The sequence below is a fragment of the Nipponia nippon genome, unplaced genomic scaffold (genome assembly GCF_047370975.1).
Source record: "Nipponia nippon isolate SJK-2023a ecotype South Korea unplaced genomic scaffold, ASM4737097v1 scaffold_5, whole genome shotgun sequence".
NCBI lineage: Eukaryota > Metazoa > Chordata > Aves > Pelecaniformes > Threskiornithidae > Nipponia > Nipponia nippon.
The window spans coordinates 9,658,530-9,673,364 of NW_028262369.1; positions in this window are offsets into that span (position 1 = coordinate 9,658,530).

The window sequence follows — 14,835 nt, forward strand, 5'->3', positions numbered from 1 at the left end:
AGCCCAGGAAAATCAATGGAATCACTTAGATGATTAAAATTACATTGTCCAAAGTGTTTCTAGCCTCTGTACAGGTCCTTGGTCTGTATGGATGGCTTGTACACAGATCTGTGCACTTGTGAAGATTAGAAAAATACTTTTTCCTTAAGAGAACTTGCTCTGCTTGAATGCAGAGAAGGTGACTATGAGAAAAGGAAGTTATTATTTTCCCACTGGCATGTGTTGTTTCTATGTCTCTTTGAGCTGTAATATACAGATACTGACTGTGGGAGACATGAAAAACTGTTATGCCAAGCTCAGTGAGTCCCTGATGCTTGCAAGTGTGTTTTCTTTATTTTTAGTATTTTCTGGAGAAGGGTTGAATCCATCCATGTGCAAAATATTGCAATTGACAGAGAGGGGAGGCATGCATGTGTTTCAAGACATGTGCCTGGGGTGGCTGTGGTTATATAAGGGCTCTTTTGACATGGCCAATTACATAAAATTATAATACTGGAAAGGAAGGCAGCAAATGAATGCAGAGAAGGAATCTGTAGAGCCTGTGTCACCGCAGGTGATGGGAATGAAGCGGAAGAAGGGTCACCAGGTTGATCGTGGTTCTGCCTGTCCGGTAATCCCCAGGTGCTGCTGACTTTCAGCAAGCGAAGCGGGAATCCTCCTGCTGCAGCCCCTGCATTGAATGGCCATTGGCAACCACATGGTAATGCCTCTGTAAGCACCAGGGAGGAATAAGGCCATGAAGCATCCCAGTTAATAAGATGCAATCTTTGGAAAGCTGTTTCTTTTGTTATATTTTTAACAGAAAGGTCCTCACCGAGCTGCAGGACACATGGCACAGCTGGGTCTGCCACTGCAGTGGTAGGAGGGGGAGAAGTACTAGTGCTTGTTTAATGATGCAGCGTGTGCACAGCAGAGAGAGGACATACGCAGGAATGCCCAGTGGAGCATATGCTCAGGCTGTGGGAGCTCAGCCCCGAGGGTAGGATCCACAGCTCTGAAATCCCCGAAGCAGGCAGATGGGGTTGAGAAAAGTTTTTCTCAGTGAAAATGAAGTTCAGACTTGTCTGGGCAGGCGGTAGGCAATCAGCCCAAATCCAAACGTGGACTCTCCTCAGCATACAAGGAGGGCTTCACCGCTAGAGCATGCTCACTTTTCTCTATAGGTAACACTCTTGCTCTGGCATCACTGCTGCCTCAGTGGTGGAATGGCACTGTGCCTGCTGGCGGGAAGGGAGAGAGGATGGAGGTTTGTGCCACTTGGCCTGTCCTACCGTATTGCAGGCAAGAAATCAGACATCTCCCATGAGAAAGCCATAATGCGTATATACTTCATGTGTTTTAACCTATGTCAACCTTTCCAGGTGTAAAGTCCAGCACTATGACCAACCAAAGGGTCACAAAGGGCTAAATTTTGTCCCTAGAGCAAATATATCATCGTCTGCTGTGCAGTTTCCAACGAGCCATGCTGTCTGTGCAGCTTGCAGCATGGGCCTGGGGCATAGTGACCTCTCTGTGACACAGCTCTTCTTCATCAGACTCCTTAGTTTCGCAGTTCGCTGCTGAGGACCACGTTTATGTCTTCATATTGCTGCAGTCACCAGGCTGAGCAGCTGTAAGGAACACCCATGTGTAGGGTGGACATCAGATTTGGTGGGGCTTCAGGAGGTTGCCTTCCCTGAGGAAACACACATTTACCAGCTTTTGGTTGGTAACCACTGGGGTGAACTGGGGCATTGGGGTTTCTGTCCCCAAACTGCCTGCTCGTGCATGTAAGCATGACGCTGTCTGTGTCTGTCTCAGCACCAGCTGAGAACGTGAAGTGCAGGCTGGCCAATTTTCATGCATTTCCAACAGATGGTGCTGTGATGCCACCGAAAGCTAAGTGCACCCACGGAGGAGAGGCTTTAGAGACGGTTCCCCGTTCCCCGTGCTTTCCCCCAGTTTCCCAGTTGTATTGCAGTGTTTTTTGTTTTCCCCACAACAAGCTGCACAGACTTTCCCTGGCTTCAGTGTTTATCCCTAACAGCCCAACAGGACGCTGCCTAGCAGGAGCCAGCCTGCAGATCTTCCACCTTTCTGGTCACTCCATTTAATCCACCTGCTTTTGCAGATGAGTGGTGACCCGCCACAGACTTATGGCGAGCTTGATGTGGACACCACTGCTGCAGTCCGCATCCCGTGATGTGGGAGCAGCTATGCCACGTGCCATCAGCATGGGGGCTTCAGCCAGCCCCTTGCCACGCTGCATGGCTGTGGTTTGGCATTGCCACCCCTCCTTCTGTCTAAATGTTATTTATGTTGTTGAGTCTTTCCTTTCTTGAGATAGTGGCAGGGCTTTTGATGTCCCGGGGCTTTGAAGACTCATGGGTTTTAGGGTTGGCAGCAGTGGGGTCTTCATGTCAAGCTGTGATGAGCAGTTATGTTGGCAAGGGAGCCATCCTTGCCTGGATGGTTTGGCTCATGGAGGGATGTTTCTTGTGTCCTAGCTTTTCTTTCCTGACTTCTTTAAATCTTCTGCCCACCTGCTCATACTGGAGGGCTGGTAAGATCCTGTTGCGTGGACCTTCCCGAGGAGGCACTTCCCTAGCTCCACAGCCACCGGGGAACAATAAAGGTCATGTACCACCTGCAGCCGGGGGGAAGGCTGCCACTCCTGCCAGCTGCTTGTTAGGGCCTGAGCACCCTAATAGGTCTTCATTGGCCCTCATCAGCCCCACCTGGGGCCTCCCCTTCCCCCAGCTGTGGGCTGGAAGCTCTATGTAAGCTCAGCCCAGCGGGTTTAGCCCCTTCTCAAGCTATGTTGTAAAGGTGGTAGCCTCCAGTTCAGCCACAGCTATGCCCTGCCCAGCCAAGGGGCTGCTTCATTGTTATGAACTTGCCTGGCCACAGTCTCTGTGCCTGCCCTGCTCACCGTGCTCAGGTACTGTGGGATGGTCCCCCTGCCCTGCCGGCTCTCATCATGCTTGGTCCTGAGGGTGCAGGTGGCCCTCGCTGTGCCCTGCCACTGCTTGTGCTCTATTTCTGAACCCAAGAGATGCTGCAAAAGCTTTGGGCAAGGGAAGAAGCTATTTATGTGGGGAGGAGGTGGTTTGATTTTATCAGTGCTTTGGGAAAGGGGAGAAAAGTACATCCATGTGTGTGCTCTTAGTATGTACCTGCCTGCTCCCTGCTGTTGTTACTCAGGGGAGCTGTGCTTGAGCAGCTTAGTGTCTCTTTGCTGTTGGCCTTGTTGGAGGTGCAGGGTGCCTGTCTGCTGCCCCTCTCTGAACCTGCTCCTGTTTCTTTATGACTTTAGAAACTCAGTTTCCCTCTGATGTGATCTGAAAAATTTGTGCCAGGGAGCAAAGCTCACGAAGAATTTGTGAGTGGTGGAGAGCTTCCCCCTTGACAGTGGGGGAATTGCTCTGGGGATGTGCTCTGGGCTGAGCACCAGCAGTTGCTGGGGCCCCACATGAAAGCTTTGGTGCAACATCAGCTGTTCATGATTTTGAAAGACTGTTGGGGTCAACATGTGTAACTGTGCTTCTTATCTAATTCATTTAAAACTGATATCCTTCTTCTATTCCCCTTCCTCTGAAAGATTTGATACTTTCAAAGCACTTCGCGAACAAATCAAGTAATCTTTATGGGCTGCCAAAGAATGATCCTGGGAAACTGAACTGAAACTGAGCTTTTTTGATAAGGGCTAGAGACTCTGCTTCTTGCCTCAGTCTCAGTGAGTGCACAGGTAGAGCACACAGGTAAAGCCAGCAGTGTTTTAACACTGCTGCGTAATGTTTCCGCAGCTTTGGCTAGCAGGAATTGTGGCTGCACTGAGAGCTGCTGCTGGCTTTAGCGTAAACAAGTATGTACCTGTTAATCCCCACAGTCTTGCACAGAGCCTATGCTCGTATGCTTGAACCCAGAGACACGCAGTTGTGTGAGATGCTAGAAATGCTCTGTACCTCACCAGCCCTGACCTCATGGCTTGGCTGCAGAAGGGTCTGGGGAAAGCGATCCTGCGGGGCAGCCCTCAGAGAGGTTAGCAGTGTGCACTTCACAGGGCTTGCTCAAGAGGAAGAGCTATGTAAATAACAAAAGAAGTTGGTAAACCTTAAGTAACAAGGGAGGTTTTGCTGTGAAGTCTGCAGCCAGGCGTTGCTGGGGGTGCAGGTCGAGGGACCGCAGGCTGGAGCAGCCACCCGATGGCACTTGGCCTCGGTGGCAGAGGGGACAACGGGTCCTCAAGAGTGCAGTTAAACGGCGACATCCTGGGGAATATGCGGTCGCTTTGTGTGTAACACCGAAGTACTGAGACTGCAGCATGGCCAGGTAAAGCTGACTCTGGTCTAGGAGGGGGTGCATGGACCCTCCTGGCCTTGCTGCCTTCAGCCTGCCCTGGCAGCGAGGTGCTCCCTCGCCTTAGCTTGGAGAGAAGAGGACACATACTGAAATCATGCATGCTTTTGGTACAGCCTTGCTCAGGAGTATCTGCAGCCTGGCGATGCCTGAGGGAGGCAGAGAGGAAGGTGTCTGCCCAGGGAGCATGCTGTAGACATGCTGCATGTGATTTGGGCAAAGCCTGTGTCTGGCAGGGTCAGGAGCTGCTGGCCAGGTGTGTGCTGTGGCACCCGCTTCTCCCTAAAGTACTCCTGGTCCTTTTGTGGGTGGGATTGACAGTCCATTTCCCCCTCTCTAGCCCTAAACACATCAGGAGCATCCTGGTGTCTAGTCTCGCTGTGGTGTGATGCTGAGTTATGGTGACATTAATCCTGGAGAGGTGGTAATGCAGAGACGGCAGATGTGGCAGGGGTGTTAAGGGGGTGGTGCTGGGAGCAGCAGCAGAGGGATGTTTTCTGCCTTGCTGGGGTTGCTGTTTGCCTGAGCGCAGAGCTGCACAAACACTCTAACCCGCTCACATGGCTTCCTCGTGCTCCCTGCGTGCCAGTTTATCTGGGCACTGTGTCCTTGCAGTCTGCCTGCACTGCACGATGAATTTGCTGTTGTTGAATAGTAATAATGCTTAAAGAAGATAATAGGGAAAATATGAAAATAATCCAAATAAAGAATTGAACATTCAAATTCACGTTACAGTAGTTCATTATGTTGCTACTCAGCCCCTTGCAAAGCCTGCAGGGCTCCCATCACCAGCAAGCATTGCTGAGATGAGGTGTGCTGGAGCCATGAACAGCCTCTCCCAGGCATCAATCAAATCCAATTATTAAGAGATCCAAAAAGCAGCTTGGCCATCAATCTGTGAGCTGACAACACTGTGCTAGTTGGCCAGGACTTTGATCTAAATGAACACCCCATCTTTCAGATCCAACTTCATTCTCTTGCCAAAAACTGCAATTGCCCTTTTGTACCTCAAGGCTATGAAATTAAGTGATTCCTTTTCAGGTCATGTGCACCCCTGAAAAGCAGAGACAGGGTTGATTTTCCAGAAACCCAGGGGAACCCTTGAATAAATGCACAATCAAGAGACCGGTTCCCCTAATTAATGCTGACAGTAAAATTTGATCCCCACCTCCATGTAGAGGAAATGATGCTGAGATCAATTCACCCTAATTTAGTTGAAATTACCTGGAGGTATGCATGGTTGCACTTCAGAATAGTAAGAACTTTTTGGCTGTATTCTTGCATGAATATTTTCCCAGTGGATGCAGTCTCATTGCATTCAGGAAAAAACACTTTTGAATACTGTATCCCTTTAAACAAATGTCTGTTAAAATTATCCTTAATTTCTTGGGCTGAAGTACCATCCTGGAGGGAAAGCCCTGGTAGCAGTCATGGTTTTATTGTACTTTTGTGTGGCAGGTGAAAAGCTCAGCAAGGCAGCCAGTCTCCTTTCTTCTGTTCTTCTGCCTTTGGCCTTTGAGCTCCAGCTCGTAGCACAATGAGACCAGAGGAAAATATCTGCTCAGCAGGGTATCAAGCAGTAACTTACGCTTAAGCCAGCCTTCGTCACATACCACAGCTTTCAGGAGAAGCAGGCTGCCTCATCTTAACTTGTTTCTTGTATCCTGCCCTTACAGCAGCATTGGTGCGCCATGGCTCTGGTCTCGGTGGGGCTGAGGTTTCACTCTGCCTCCTGGTTTTCAGGATTTTGGCCCCTGCCTGCACAGGGAAACACTGAAATCTGGCAGGTCTCTGCACAGGGTCTTGCTCACACAAAGCACCAAAGCTTTGGGGCTTGCTTGCACACCCGGCGCTCTGTGCAGACTTTGGTGTTTGGGATCTTGGCTAATGCATCCAGGATTGATGTGTGCAATCCTGGAGCAACTGCGTCATTATTCATGTGGCTCTGCTGCCTCAGTCATCTGCGCAGATGACTATTTGTCACACGTGGACCTCCCACGGATGGGCCTCTTGGAGATTCTCATCTCTGCTGGTGTTACCATGAGCTCATCTCCTTTTGGCCCAGCATGTCTGCACAGGCTGTGAAAATCCAGCCCTGCAGCCCCTGTTAGAGATGTTAAACCTCTGATTCAGGGAGGTCTGACAGCTAAATTACATTCTGCAGGTTTTCAGGCTTGTAAGGTACGATTTTAGCCTGTTGCTTGTGTCTGATCTGATTTCTGGCTACTCCTGAGTTGCAATCCTTCTGGAAGGCTGTGAGTGGGCCCAGGCTGGCCCTCCTGGGAATGTGGGGGTCTGCGGGGGGGGGAAGCTTGGCCGAGTTGAAGTGATGGGCCATGATCCCTTTCTCCTCCCCTGGGAAAAGCATGGTGAAGGCAGGCAATGGGAAGTCAGGTTACAGTCAGCCCTCGCAGTGAGCAGGAGCACCTCCACAGCTACCCTCTCCAAGGCATGTCCCTGCCACCCCAGACCCCAAAGCTCAGGAGGACTTTTGCTCCTGATGGCTCCCTTGCTTGAGCACCACCTTCACCAGTGTGACAGTGGGTGACAAATCCCATCCCACCGTGGGCTCTCTGCAGAAGAGCAATGCTAACAACTGGCTTGGGCTGGGCCCCAGGGAGAAGCCAGTTTGCCCAAGAGGATGCAAGTGAAGCGCCACTTTGCAGCGAGACCTGGGTTGTCCCATGCCAGGACTGGTGGCACTAGGTGGCACCATTGAATTAGGAGCGAGGAGATGGGAGCCAGCAGTTGTCTCCCAAAGGACCCAGGGAGAGGGAGGGCTGCTCAGGGGCGTCCTCTTCTGCCACAGCTTTAGTCTGTGTGCCTCTTCCTAGCACTGAGGGTATGTGCACCCCTCATGCTCAGAATAATTGAACACCAGAGCTGCCCTTTGCCCTGGCCTCTCTGTGCTGTTGGCCCTTGGACCTTCTCCCCTCTTCCCCGCCAAGCAGTGTGGGGACAGGTCCCAGCACGGCTGGAGGAGCTGTGGGTTCATCTGAGCAGGAGTAAAACACGACGGCTGAATATCGCTGCTGCCTCTTCGTCCCTCACCAGCACCCCTACGGTCTTGCTGGGTAATTAGCTCTTCTGTCAGCAACTTGTGGCAGTGGGAAGGAGAGGTTTTTCCTTTTACGTGTTTCACTTTATCATCTTTCAATTTCTGGCTTTTTATCTTGTTCTTATCCAGCATTACAGGGTCTTTGCTAGAAACTAGTGCTTTGCTCAAAGCCAGCCTGTACCGAGAGAACTTGCTGTGGGCATACTGACAGTTATGCAAGCGATAACTGCAGGAAGAGCTACTCCAAAAAGATTTTTTTCCTACAAGATTTTTATTAAATATAATTTTAATCAAAGCATTCACTGGAATATCTAGTTTTTGAAATTGGAAACCAATACTTTCTGGGGGTATTTTCATTGTAAATATTTAACATCACACTTCTCCTGTAGAACCCAAGTGTAAAGTAATGGAAAAAATAGTGCTGGGAGTAGGAAGGGATAATAGACTACACACAGAAAATTTGAGACTAATTATCAAAACTAATTAAAATAAGTTGCTATAACTGAATAGCAATTGATTAAAATTTGCTATTATGTTATGAGAACATAATATGTAAAACATTCTTTTGTTGCAGGAAAAATGATTGTTGCCCACTTGTTCCCCCTCGCTAACACTGTGATGATCAGGAGCAATCCCAGTGGTGTGGGGCTGTGCCAGCCTGCTGCGGGAGGGGAATGGGGCTCGTGTTTCTGGAGGATGCTAGTGCAGGGGGTAGGATTAGTTGTAGCTCCTTGGGAAGTGCACGCAGCCTGCAGTGAGTCCTGGGGCTGGTGGCAGCAGCAGCGTGTGGGGCAGTGTGGCCTTGCAGCTCTGCACATTGATGAGCATCCTTATTTGGGAGTCAGCTGCAGCTTTTGTTGCTGTACACGTCTTAAAAGTGCTGCTCTTCAGTGCTGGCTCATCAAAGATCGTGCTGATGAGGGTCCTGTTAGGTGGTGGGGCTCAATGTCCTCTGATTTGTACTAGTGGAAACCAAGAACAACTTTCTAGGCCTGGATATAATCCCAGCCTAAGAAGGGTGGGAGAGCAAGCAGCTTGTGTGGGGGCTAATAGCAAGTGAGTCTGTCCTGCTGTCATGTTGTTTGCAGTCAAGCTTGGGAGTGCTTGTGGGCTGACTCAAAGGTAAGTGGTGGCCTCTAAGCTAGTGAGTACCTGAGTGCCCCTGGCGTGCAGAGGAGCTCTACACTGACAACCCAGGTGGAAATGAGCTGCAAAGTTCAGGGCTGAGCTTTTCCCAGTGTCTGGGTTTGTCCAAGTTGGTATTCTGGTTTGGATAAGAACCAAATCTTCACACATGCGGCTGTGTTTCAACAAGTATTGCTGTTGATCTGTGTGGTGTGCTCCACCTAGCAGAGCGTGGTGCCTGATATGAAGTGCTGGTGTCCAGTGTCACAGGACCTGTCAGACTGTCTCAGCTGGGAATAATTTCCTTACGGTGGATATTCAGGGTTTCTAAACCCTGGGGAGTCTGCCAGCTGCTCCCAGCGTGCTGGTGGCAGGAGGGGCTCCAGCAAAGGGGACCCACCGAGGCCATGTGGCAGACAGGAGTGGGGTGATGGCAGGATTAGGTGTTTCCCTGATGGATCTTTGAAGTCTGTGCTTGCAGCCTAGCTGCTCCTATAGATACTCTCTGCAGCAGTGCTGAGCAGTCATCGAGCTGGGAAACCCAAGGTGACCTGAAGGGAGACTCTATCCATCTTCCCCTTCTAGGCTGCTGGCTGCAGCCTGAGCTGGACCAGCCCCAGAGCTGCCCAGGGCGGACCTTGGGCTGACTCAGAGAATGCAGTGTGAAAACCCTATAGTTACTGCTAATGTATTACTCAAAGCTTAGGTGCTTATTACATTTATTGTATAAATACATTATCCTATTACCCATTATAATACTGTAAGTATATACTAATAATATGTCATATGCTTAGGTAAGTTTTTTTACGTCTGATTCAAGCTTATCCCTCTATGGAAAATCACTTTGAGCTCTTCCCTCCTGGTGTGCCTGCTGTCTGTTCCTGCCTGCCCAGCACTGACCCTGGCCTTGCCTGACTGGTTCCTCTCCCTGGGAAGGGCACCAGCTGAAATACAGTGCAAAAGAACTCATTTCCCCCTAAAATATAAAACGTGAGTGATTTAGAGCAGTTGCTGCTGTTGATGTCAGTGCATGATTATTTAGGTTAAAATGTGTTCAGCTTTTTGACTTCCCCTTCAGAAAACGTGTGACAGGGAATAATAATGGATGAGTAGGCACGAGCTTTTTAAAAACTTATGTTCTCTCTTTAATGCCATAAAGTATCAGTTAATATATATGAATAGATTGTCATATAGGGTATCAGGACAATGATGAGGCAGTTTCTCAGACTTTGCCTGTCAGCAGAAAGATATGCTCTTGGCATCTCTTCCAAAATAGTTCACTGAGACTTTGTTTTGGGGAGAGACAGATAAAGTTTTCACTGATTAGATGAGGAGGACTTGAGAAACCAAATGGCAGGAGTGATAAAAAGTGGTGCATGATGGTGGGGAAAAAAGCTAGAAGCTGCAAGTGATAGAGCTAGAGACTCAGGTGGGGATGAAGAGAATCTGAAATGAGCTGAAAAAATAATTGGCGCTGTTTGTTCATTCTTTCTTCCCATTTTGCTCTTTGCTTAACCCCTAATTGATTAGACAGACTGACCCAGCTCTATACCAAAAGGTTATTTCATCTAAAAACTGCAGAAGAGACACTGAAATCAGAACTCTGTTCATTTTTGCATGCCGGTGGCAGTATTTAGTGCTGCCTGGTGTCAGTGGCACTGGCTGGTGAGTCTGTGATCATAACGCTGCTTTCCGTAGCTGCTGCTTTCCAAGGGAATTTCAGCTTGCTGGGTGTTGCCTCCTTGTCCAAGCCTGCCTGACCTCTCCTGTCTGCTGTGCAGTTCCGCTCTTTACAAATGCATTGCTGGCTATGAACCTTAGCTTTAGGGAAACCAGTGTTCAAATGAGACCTCAGGGGAAAAACTTGGGAATGCTTCCTTGTTGCTGTGTTTTCTGAGAAGCAGGGTGAGCTTACCAGAGGATGGTCCTGTAACCTGTCCTCCTCCATGCAGGTACCTGTGCTGCATGCATGCATATCTTTAGTTTCGGAGTCTTCCAGGCATTAACATGGCTAACATCACTCATGGGCCAGTTTCCCTTATCTGCTCCTCAGGAGAAGCATGGGCAGTGAGTGTCTTCCAATGGTAAGCTGCTGTTGGTTCTTAAGGCAATCATCCTTTATTAGCAGAGGCAAAGCCCAGGAAAGCCCTGACTCCTTGGATCCCCTTGAATGAAAAGCTTTCTGCCAGTTCTATAGACCAAGGAAACATATCTCCCCATCTCAGCCTTCATCAAGGAGTGGAAGGTGACCTTTTTAGCATGGTGAGGTATGGAGCATATGGAAGATTGTTCTTGAACATCACTTAAGAAGCCAGCGTATGGTGGTGGACACAGTGGTTTGTGTTGCTGGAGAGGTGCGCTGCAGTGGTCTGTACAAAAGAGGCTTAAGTTAAACGAGCTGAGCCTGAGGTCCCTGGGACTTGCTTGAGGGTAGCAGGTTTGAGAGTGGGTGGTACTTTACCAAAACCATGCAAAGCACCAGGTGCTTGTCCCAATGTGGCAATGGAGGCTCTAAGGAGAGCACAAATAGCTCAGCTTCCCCATGGACTGCTGGTGTTGGTGTCTGGCAGCTGCATTAGCCTCAGCAGGATGTTGCACAGCATGTACCTCCTGGTGTTTCAGGGTAAAGGAAAAAGAAATAATGGTCTTGTCAAGGCCGCTGTCTCAAAAACATCCAGTCTTGCTCCACTTAGGCTCTGATGCACTGAAATCAGCCAGCTTCCCTCAGCAGCCTCCCTCATCTACCCAGAAACAGCCTGTGCTGCTGAAAGCCTGGCCAATCTCATTTTATGCAAATGTTCCCCATTCTCTGCATTAAAATACTGTCCCATTTTTGCCTCTTTTCCTTTTGAATAGTGCCTGTTTTCATATCAGAAAGATTGGGAAATGGGTGAAAAGGCTTTGAGAAGTGCAAAGGCTGCACTAAGGGCCTGTCAGTCTGGTCTGAACTGGGATGAAGGCTCTGTGCTTGACATGTGAGATGGGCTGCCCATTTTGGGGAGGATGGTACTTCACTGAGAGGCTGCACCTAATTCTGGTGTTGTCTTATGACTGGCACCCCCCCTTTTCTAATCTAAGTTGATTAGACTTTCCATTGTTACAGTGCACACCAATTTGCCAAGTATTTTTCTGTTGTACAGTCCATTATTAGATTGGTATTAACTGCAGTCTTCTGATTTTTTTATCCGCTGGGATATTCTTTATAGGATGCTACAGTGCAAGTGAATTGATTGTGCTTTTTAAAACTCAGCCCTGACCCTCTATTCAGAAGTCAGTGGAAGCTTTGTTGCCCCAAGCCAATGTATATATGCAAGAAATATTCTGAACGAGAGCAGTTTTTGACACTGCTGGGTTTGGTCCCAGTACTGAGAGTGCCAGCCTCAGGTCTCTGTACTCTTTTCCTGCTGTGATGCTGGGTCAATAATTAGCAAGTGCAAATGGGCTTCCCAGCTCAGCCTTCCCTGTAGCTGTGTTAACCTGCCCTGTTCCTACAAACCTGGGGCTTCCCTTCAAGGGTTACCCTGCATGGCCATGAACTGCCTCCAGAGAATGAATGGTGGCTGTTTGTGGCTGATGGGCCTTCTCTTAGAGCACATAGCAAGGGTGTTTTCTTCAAGCTTCATTCAGGTGGGTATTTTATTCAGGGCTAGTAACAAACTATAAACTTACCTAAAGATGTCAATGACTAGAAGAGTGGTGAGGAAATGTCTAGAGGGAGGATGGCAAAGGATCCTGTTGAAGAGATTGTGTGCTGGAAGGCAGTTGCTGGCAGGAATCATTAAAGGCTGATTTTGATGGCATTGCATCATACATTAATGAAGTGGCACAATGTTATGCTAATGAAGTTTCTTGATAGAACAAGAACTTGCTGCCTTCTGGAAAGGGGGGGGGGGACTACTCTTGCCTGTGCTGCCGTGAATTGACCTCCTGCAGACAGACATGTCAAGGTCAATAGGTGACTTACCTCTAGGAACGCAGTCTGAGTCCCTTGCTCTGAGCTCTCCAGGCCAGGTCTAGCACAGCTATGCAGCCTTCTAACCCTACTGATGCTTGCTTCTCTGCTTGGTCACAAATGGAAGAGCCGAATGGGGAGCTGGCCCTGAGTGGGTGGACAGACCTGTGGCAATGCCAGTGCTGGTCCTGAGGCAAACCGCTCTCCCCAGGTCTGTGGATGTTGCACCACGGAACTGGAGGACTAAGCGGGATGTGGGAGCTGGGATTGGCCTGCTCAGGAGGGAGGCAGAGGGAAGGTGGCCTGGAGAGCCACTCTGCTGCAGGTGCATGGAGGTGTTCAGCAGCTCTTGCTATTGTGTGCAGGTTGCCTCCTTCATGTTTCCACCTCCCTCTGCAGCCTGTAAGCTGCCCTTTAGTGTATTATCAATCCTGCTCTTCGTGTACTGCATCAGAGCACTTACCATGTGTTCCCAGGCTGCTGGAGGGTTTTTGGGAGTGGTGCTCCTCACCCTCCCCTCTGAGGGCTGTGGGACTGCCCCCACCAGCTCTGCCTCTTTCTCTATTCACTTTGTGCCACCAAATCACAAAGGGTCGAGGGGAGCAGAGTCCTTTGTGCAAGTGGCCCACAAAGCCAGGCCACCTGAAGTGTTTAAGTGTGGTTTAGAAGGGGACTAACCTTTAGACAGCAGGTTTGAGCTTTATTAAAACAGCTGGAGCTATTCTGGCAGTCAGCTCCCTTGGGCACTGGAGATGGATGAAAGAGATACGTGCTGCTAATTGCAGACACTCATCTTGCACTGAGAGCCAATATCTTTTAAGGGATCACACCACCCCACTGCCTTCAACGCGGGTAGGGCATGGCAGGTCACTACAGCATGGACATGCAACTAAGCAGAAGGTTTCTGCATGCCTCTTCTTGCTTAGCAAAAAGTGTTGGAGGAGCTTTGGCTGTTGCTAGCTGTAATGTGACTTACTTTATTTTTATTATAGGAAGAGTTCAGTGCAAACGTAGAGAGGGCTTGGATGCTTCTGGCGCTGTGGTTGGGAAGTAGGCTGCTCGCAGAGCTGCCAGGCAGTTCAGCTCCATGGTCCATCTGAAACCCTGGGGAGGTGTAGAGCTTATGGCTGACGGTGCCACATCAGAGAGGTTTGAGTTACCTTGCAGAGGAATAGGAGAAAATGGGGAGCGCAAAAACTGCTGGAGCAGTAATGAACTCTGGTGCTTCCTTTGTATTTTCTGGGTGTGCTTTGCTATGCAAATGTTTTCCCTACATAATGTTTTCCCTACCCAAAGTCACCCTGCTGTAGTGTGAACCCCATAATGTTGTTAATTAGGATGGACTAGTGTGCCCCTGTTATTAAAATTCTTCCTCCTTCTTGCCTTTTAACTAATTACAGTGTCTTTGGGCTTGTGCCAGCTTCAGTTTTAAACCTTTGAAAAATCTCTAATCTGCACAGCACAGACCAGCCAATTATTTTTTCTTTATAAACAGTAAATATCCATTGAACATAGATGTGTCTGTTGCTGATGAGGATGCCTCTTAAAATGAGATCTGCTTTTTCCTCCATATCTTGCTAGGGTAAAAAATACTTAGGAGATGCACTTCCACCAGCCTTGTACTGAGTGAGAGAAAAGGCGGCAGGGGAGCAGCTGTTTAAGACAGGCCTATAGGCTGAATGCATCCAAGTTGGAGGTTCATAGTGCACTCAAATTAGAATAATTTATCTGGAGAGGTCAAATGCTGTGCATTGTTTTCCTGTTAATGCATATTGGAAATACAGAGCAGAAAAGGGTTGTGACTTTTTCAGGATGGGTCTTTGTCAGAGCCTGATCCTGGGCTCAGGGGTCAGACACTGCATGCCATGGCATCTATTGAAAAACAGAACTCTATGGGGTTACCAAACACTTGCTGCTTTATTCGGTAGGGTTTGGGTTCATTGTAATTTTATAAGAGCTGAGCCATTTCAGGTGAAATTTTCCATGTCACCTTTGCATGGTGGGAAAGGTATTAATTTTCTGTGTGGAGGAGAAAGAACTGAGATTAAAGTAAAATCATGCCTGTCCTGAATGAACACAACCACCTGATGGTATCTCACATCACCTTAAGCCTTCTTTAAACTATAGCCGGTACAACTTTGGTTCCAAATGCAGTCTTTCTGAATGTTTTCTTAGCTGAAAAGGCAAGTTTTGTTCTCTTGCATTTTCTTATGTAAGCAGGTCTGTCCTCATTACTGCAGACTTGTTCTTATTTTATTCTTGGGGGTTTTGTGCCACAGCAAAACATTAGTTGGGGAGTAGATTCATACAGATAAAGAACAGGAAAGCTCAGATGTAACCCAGGGGAAGGAGCAATGCTGAC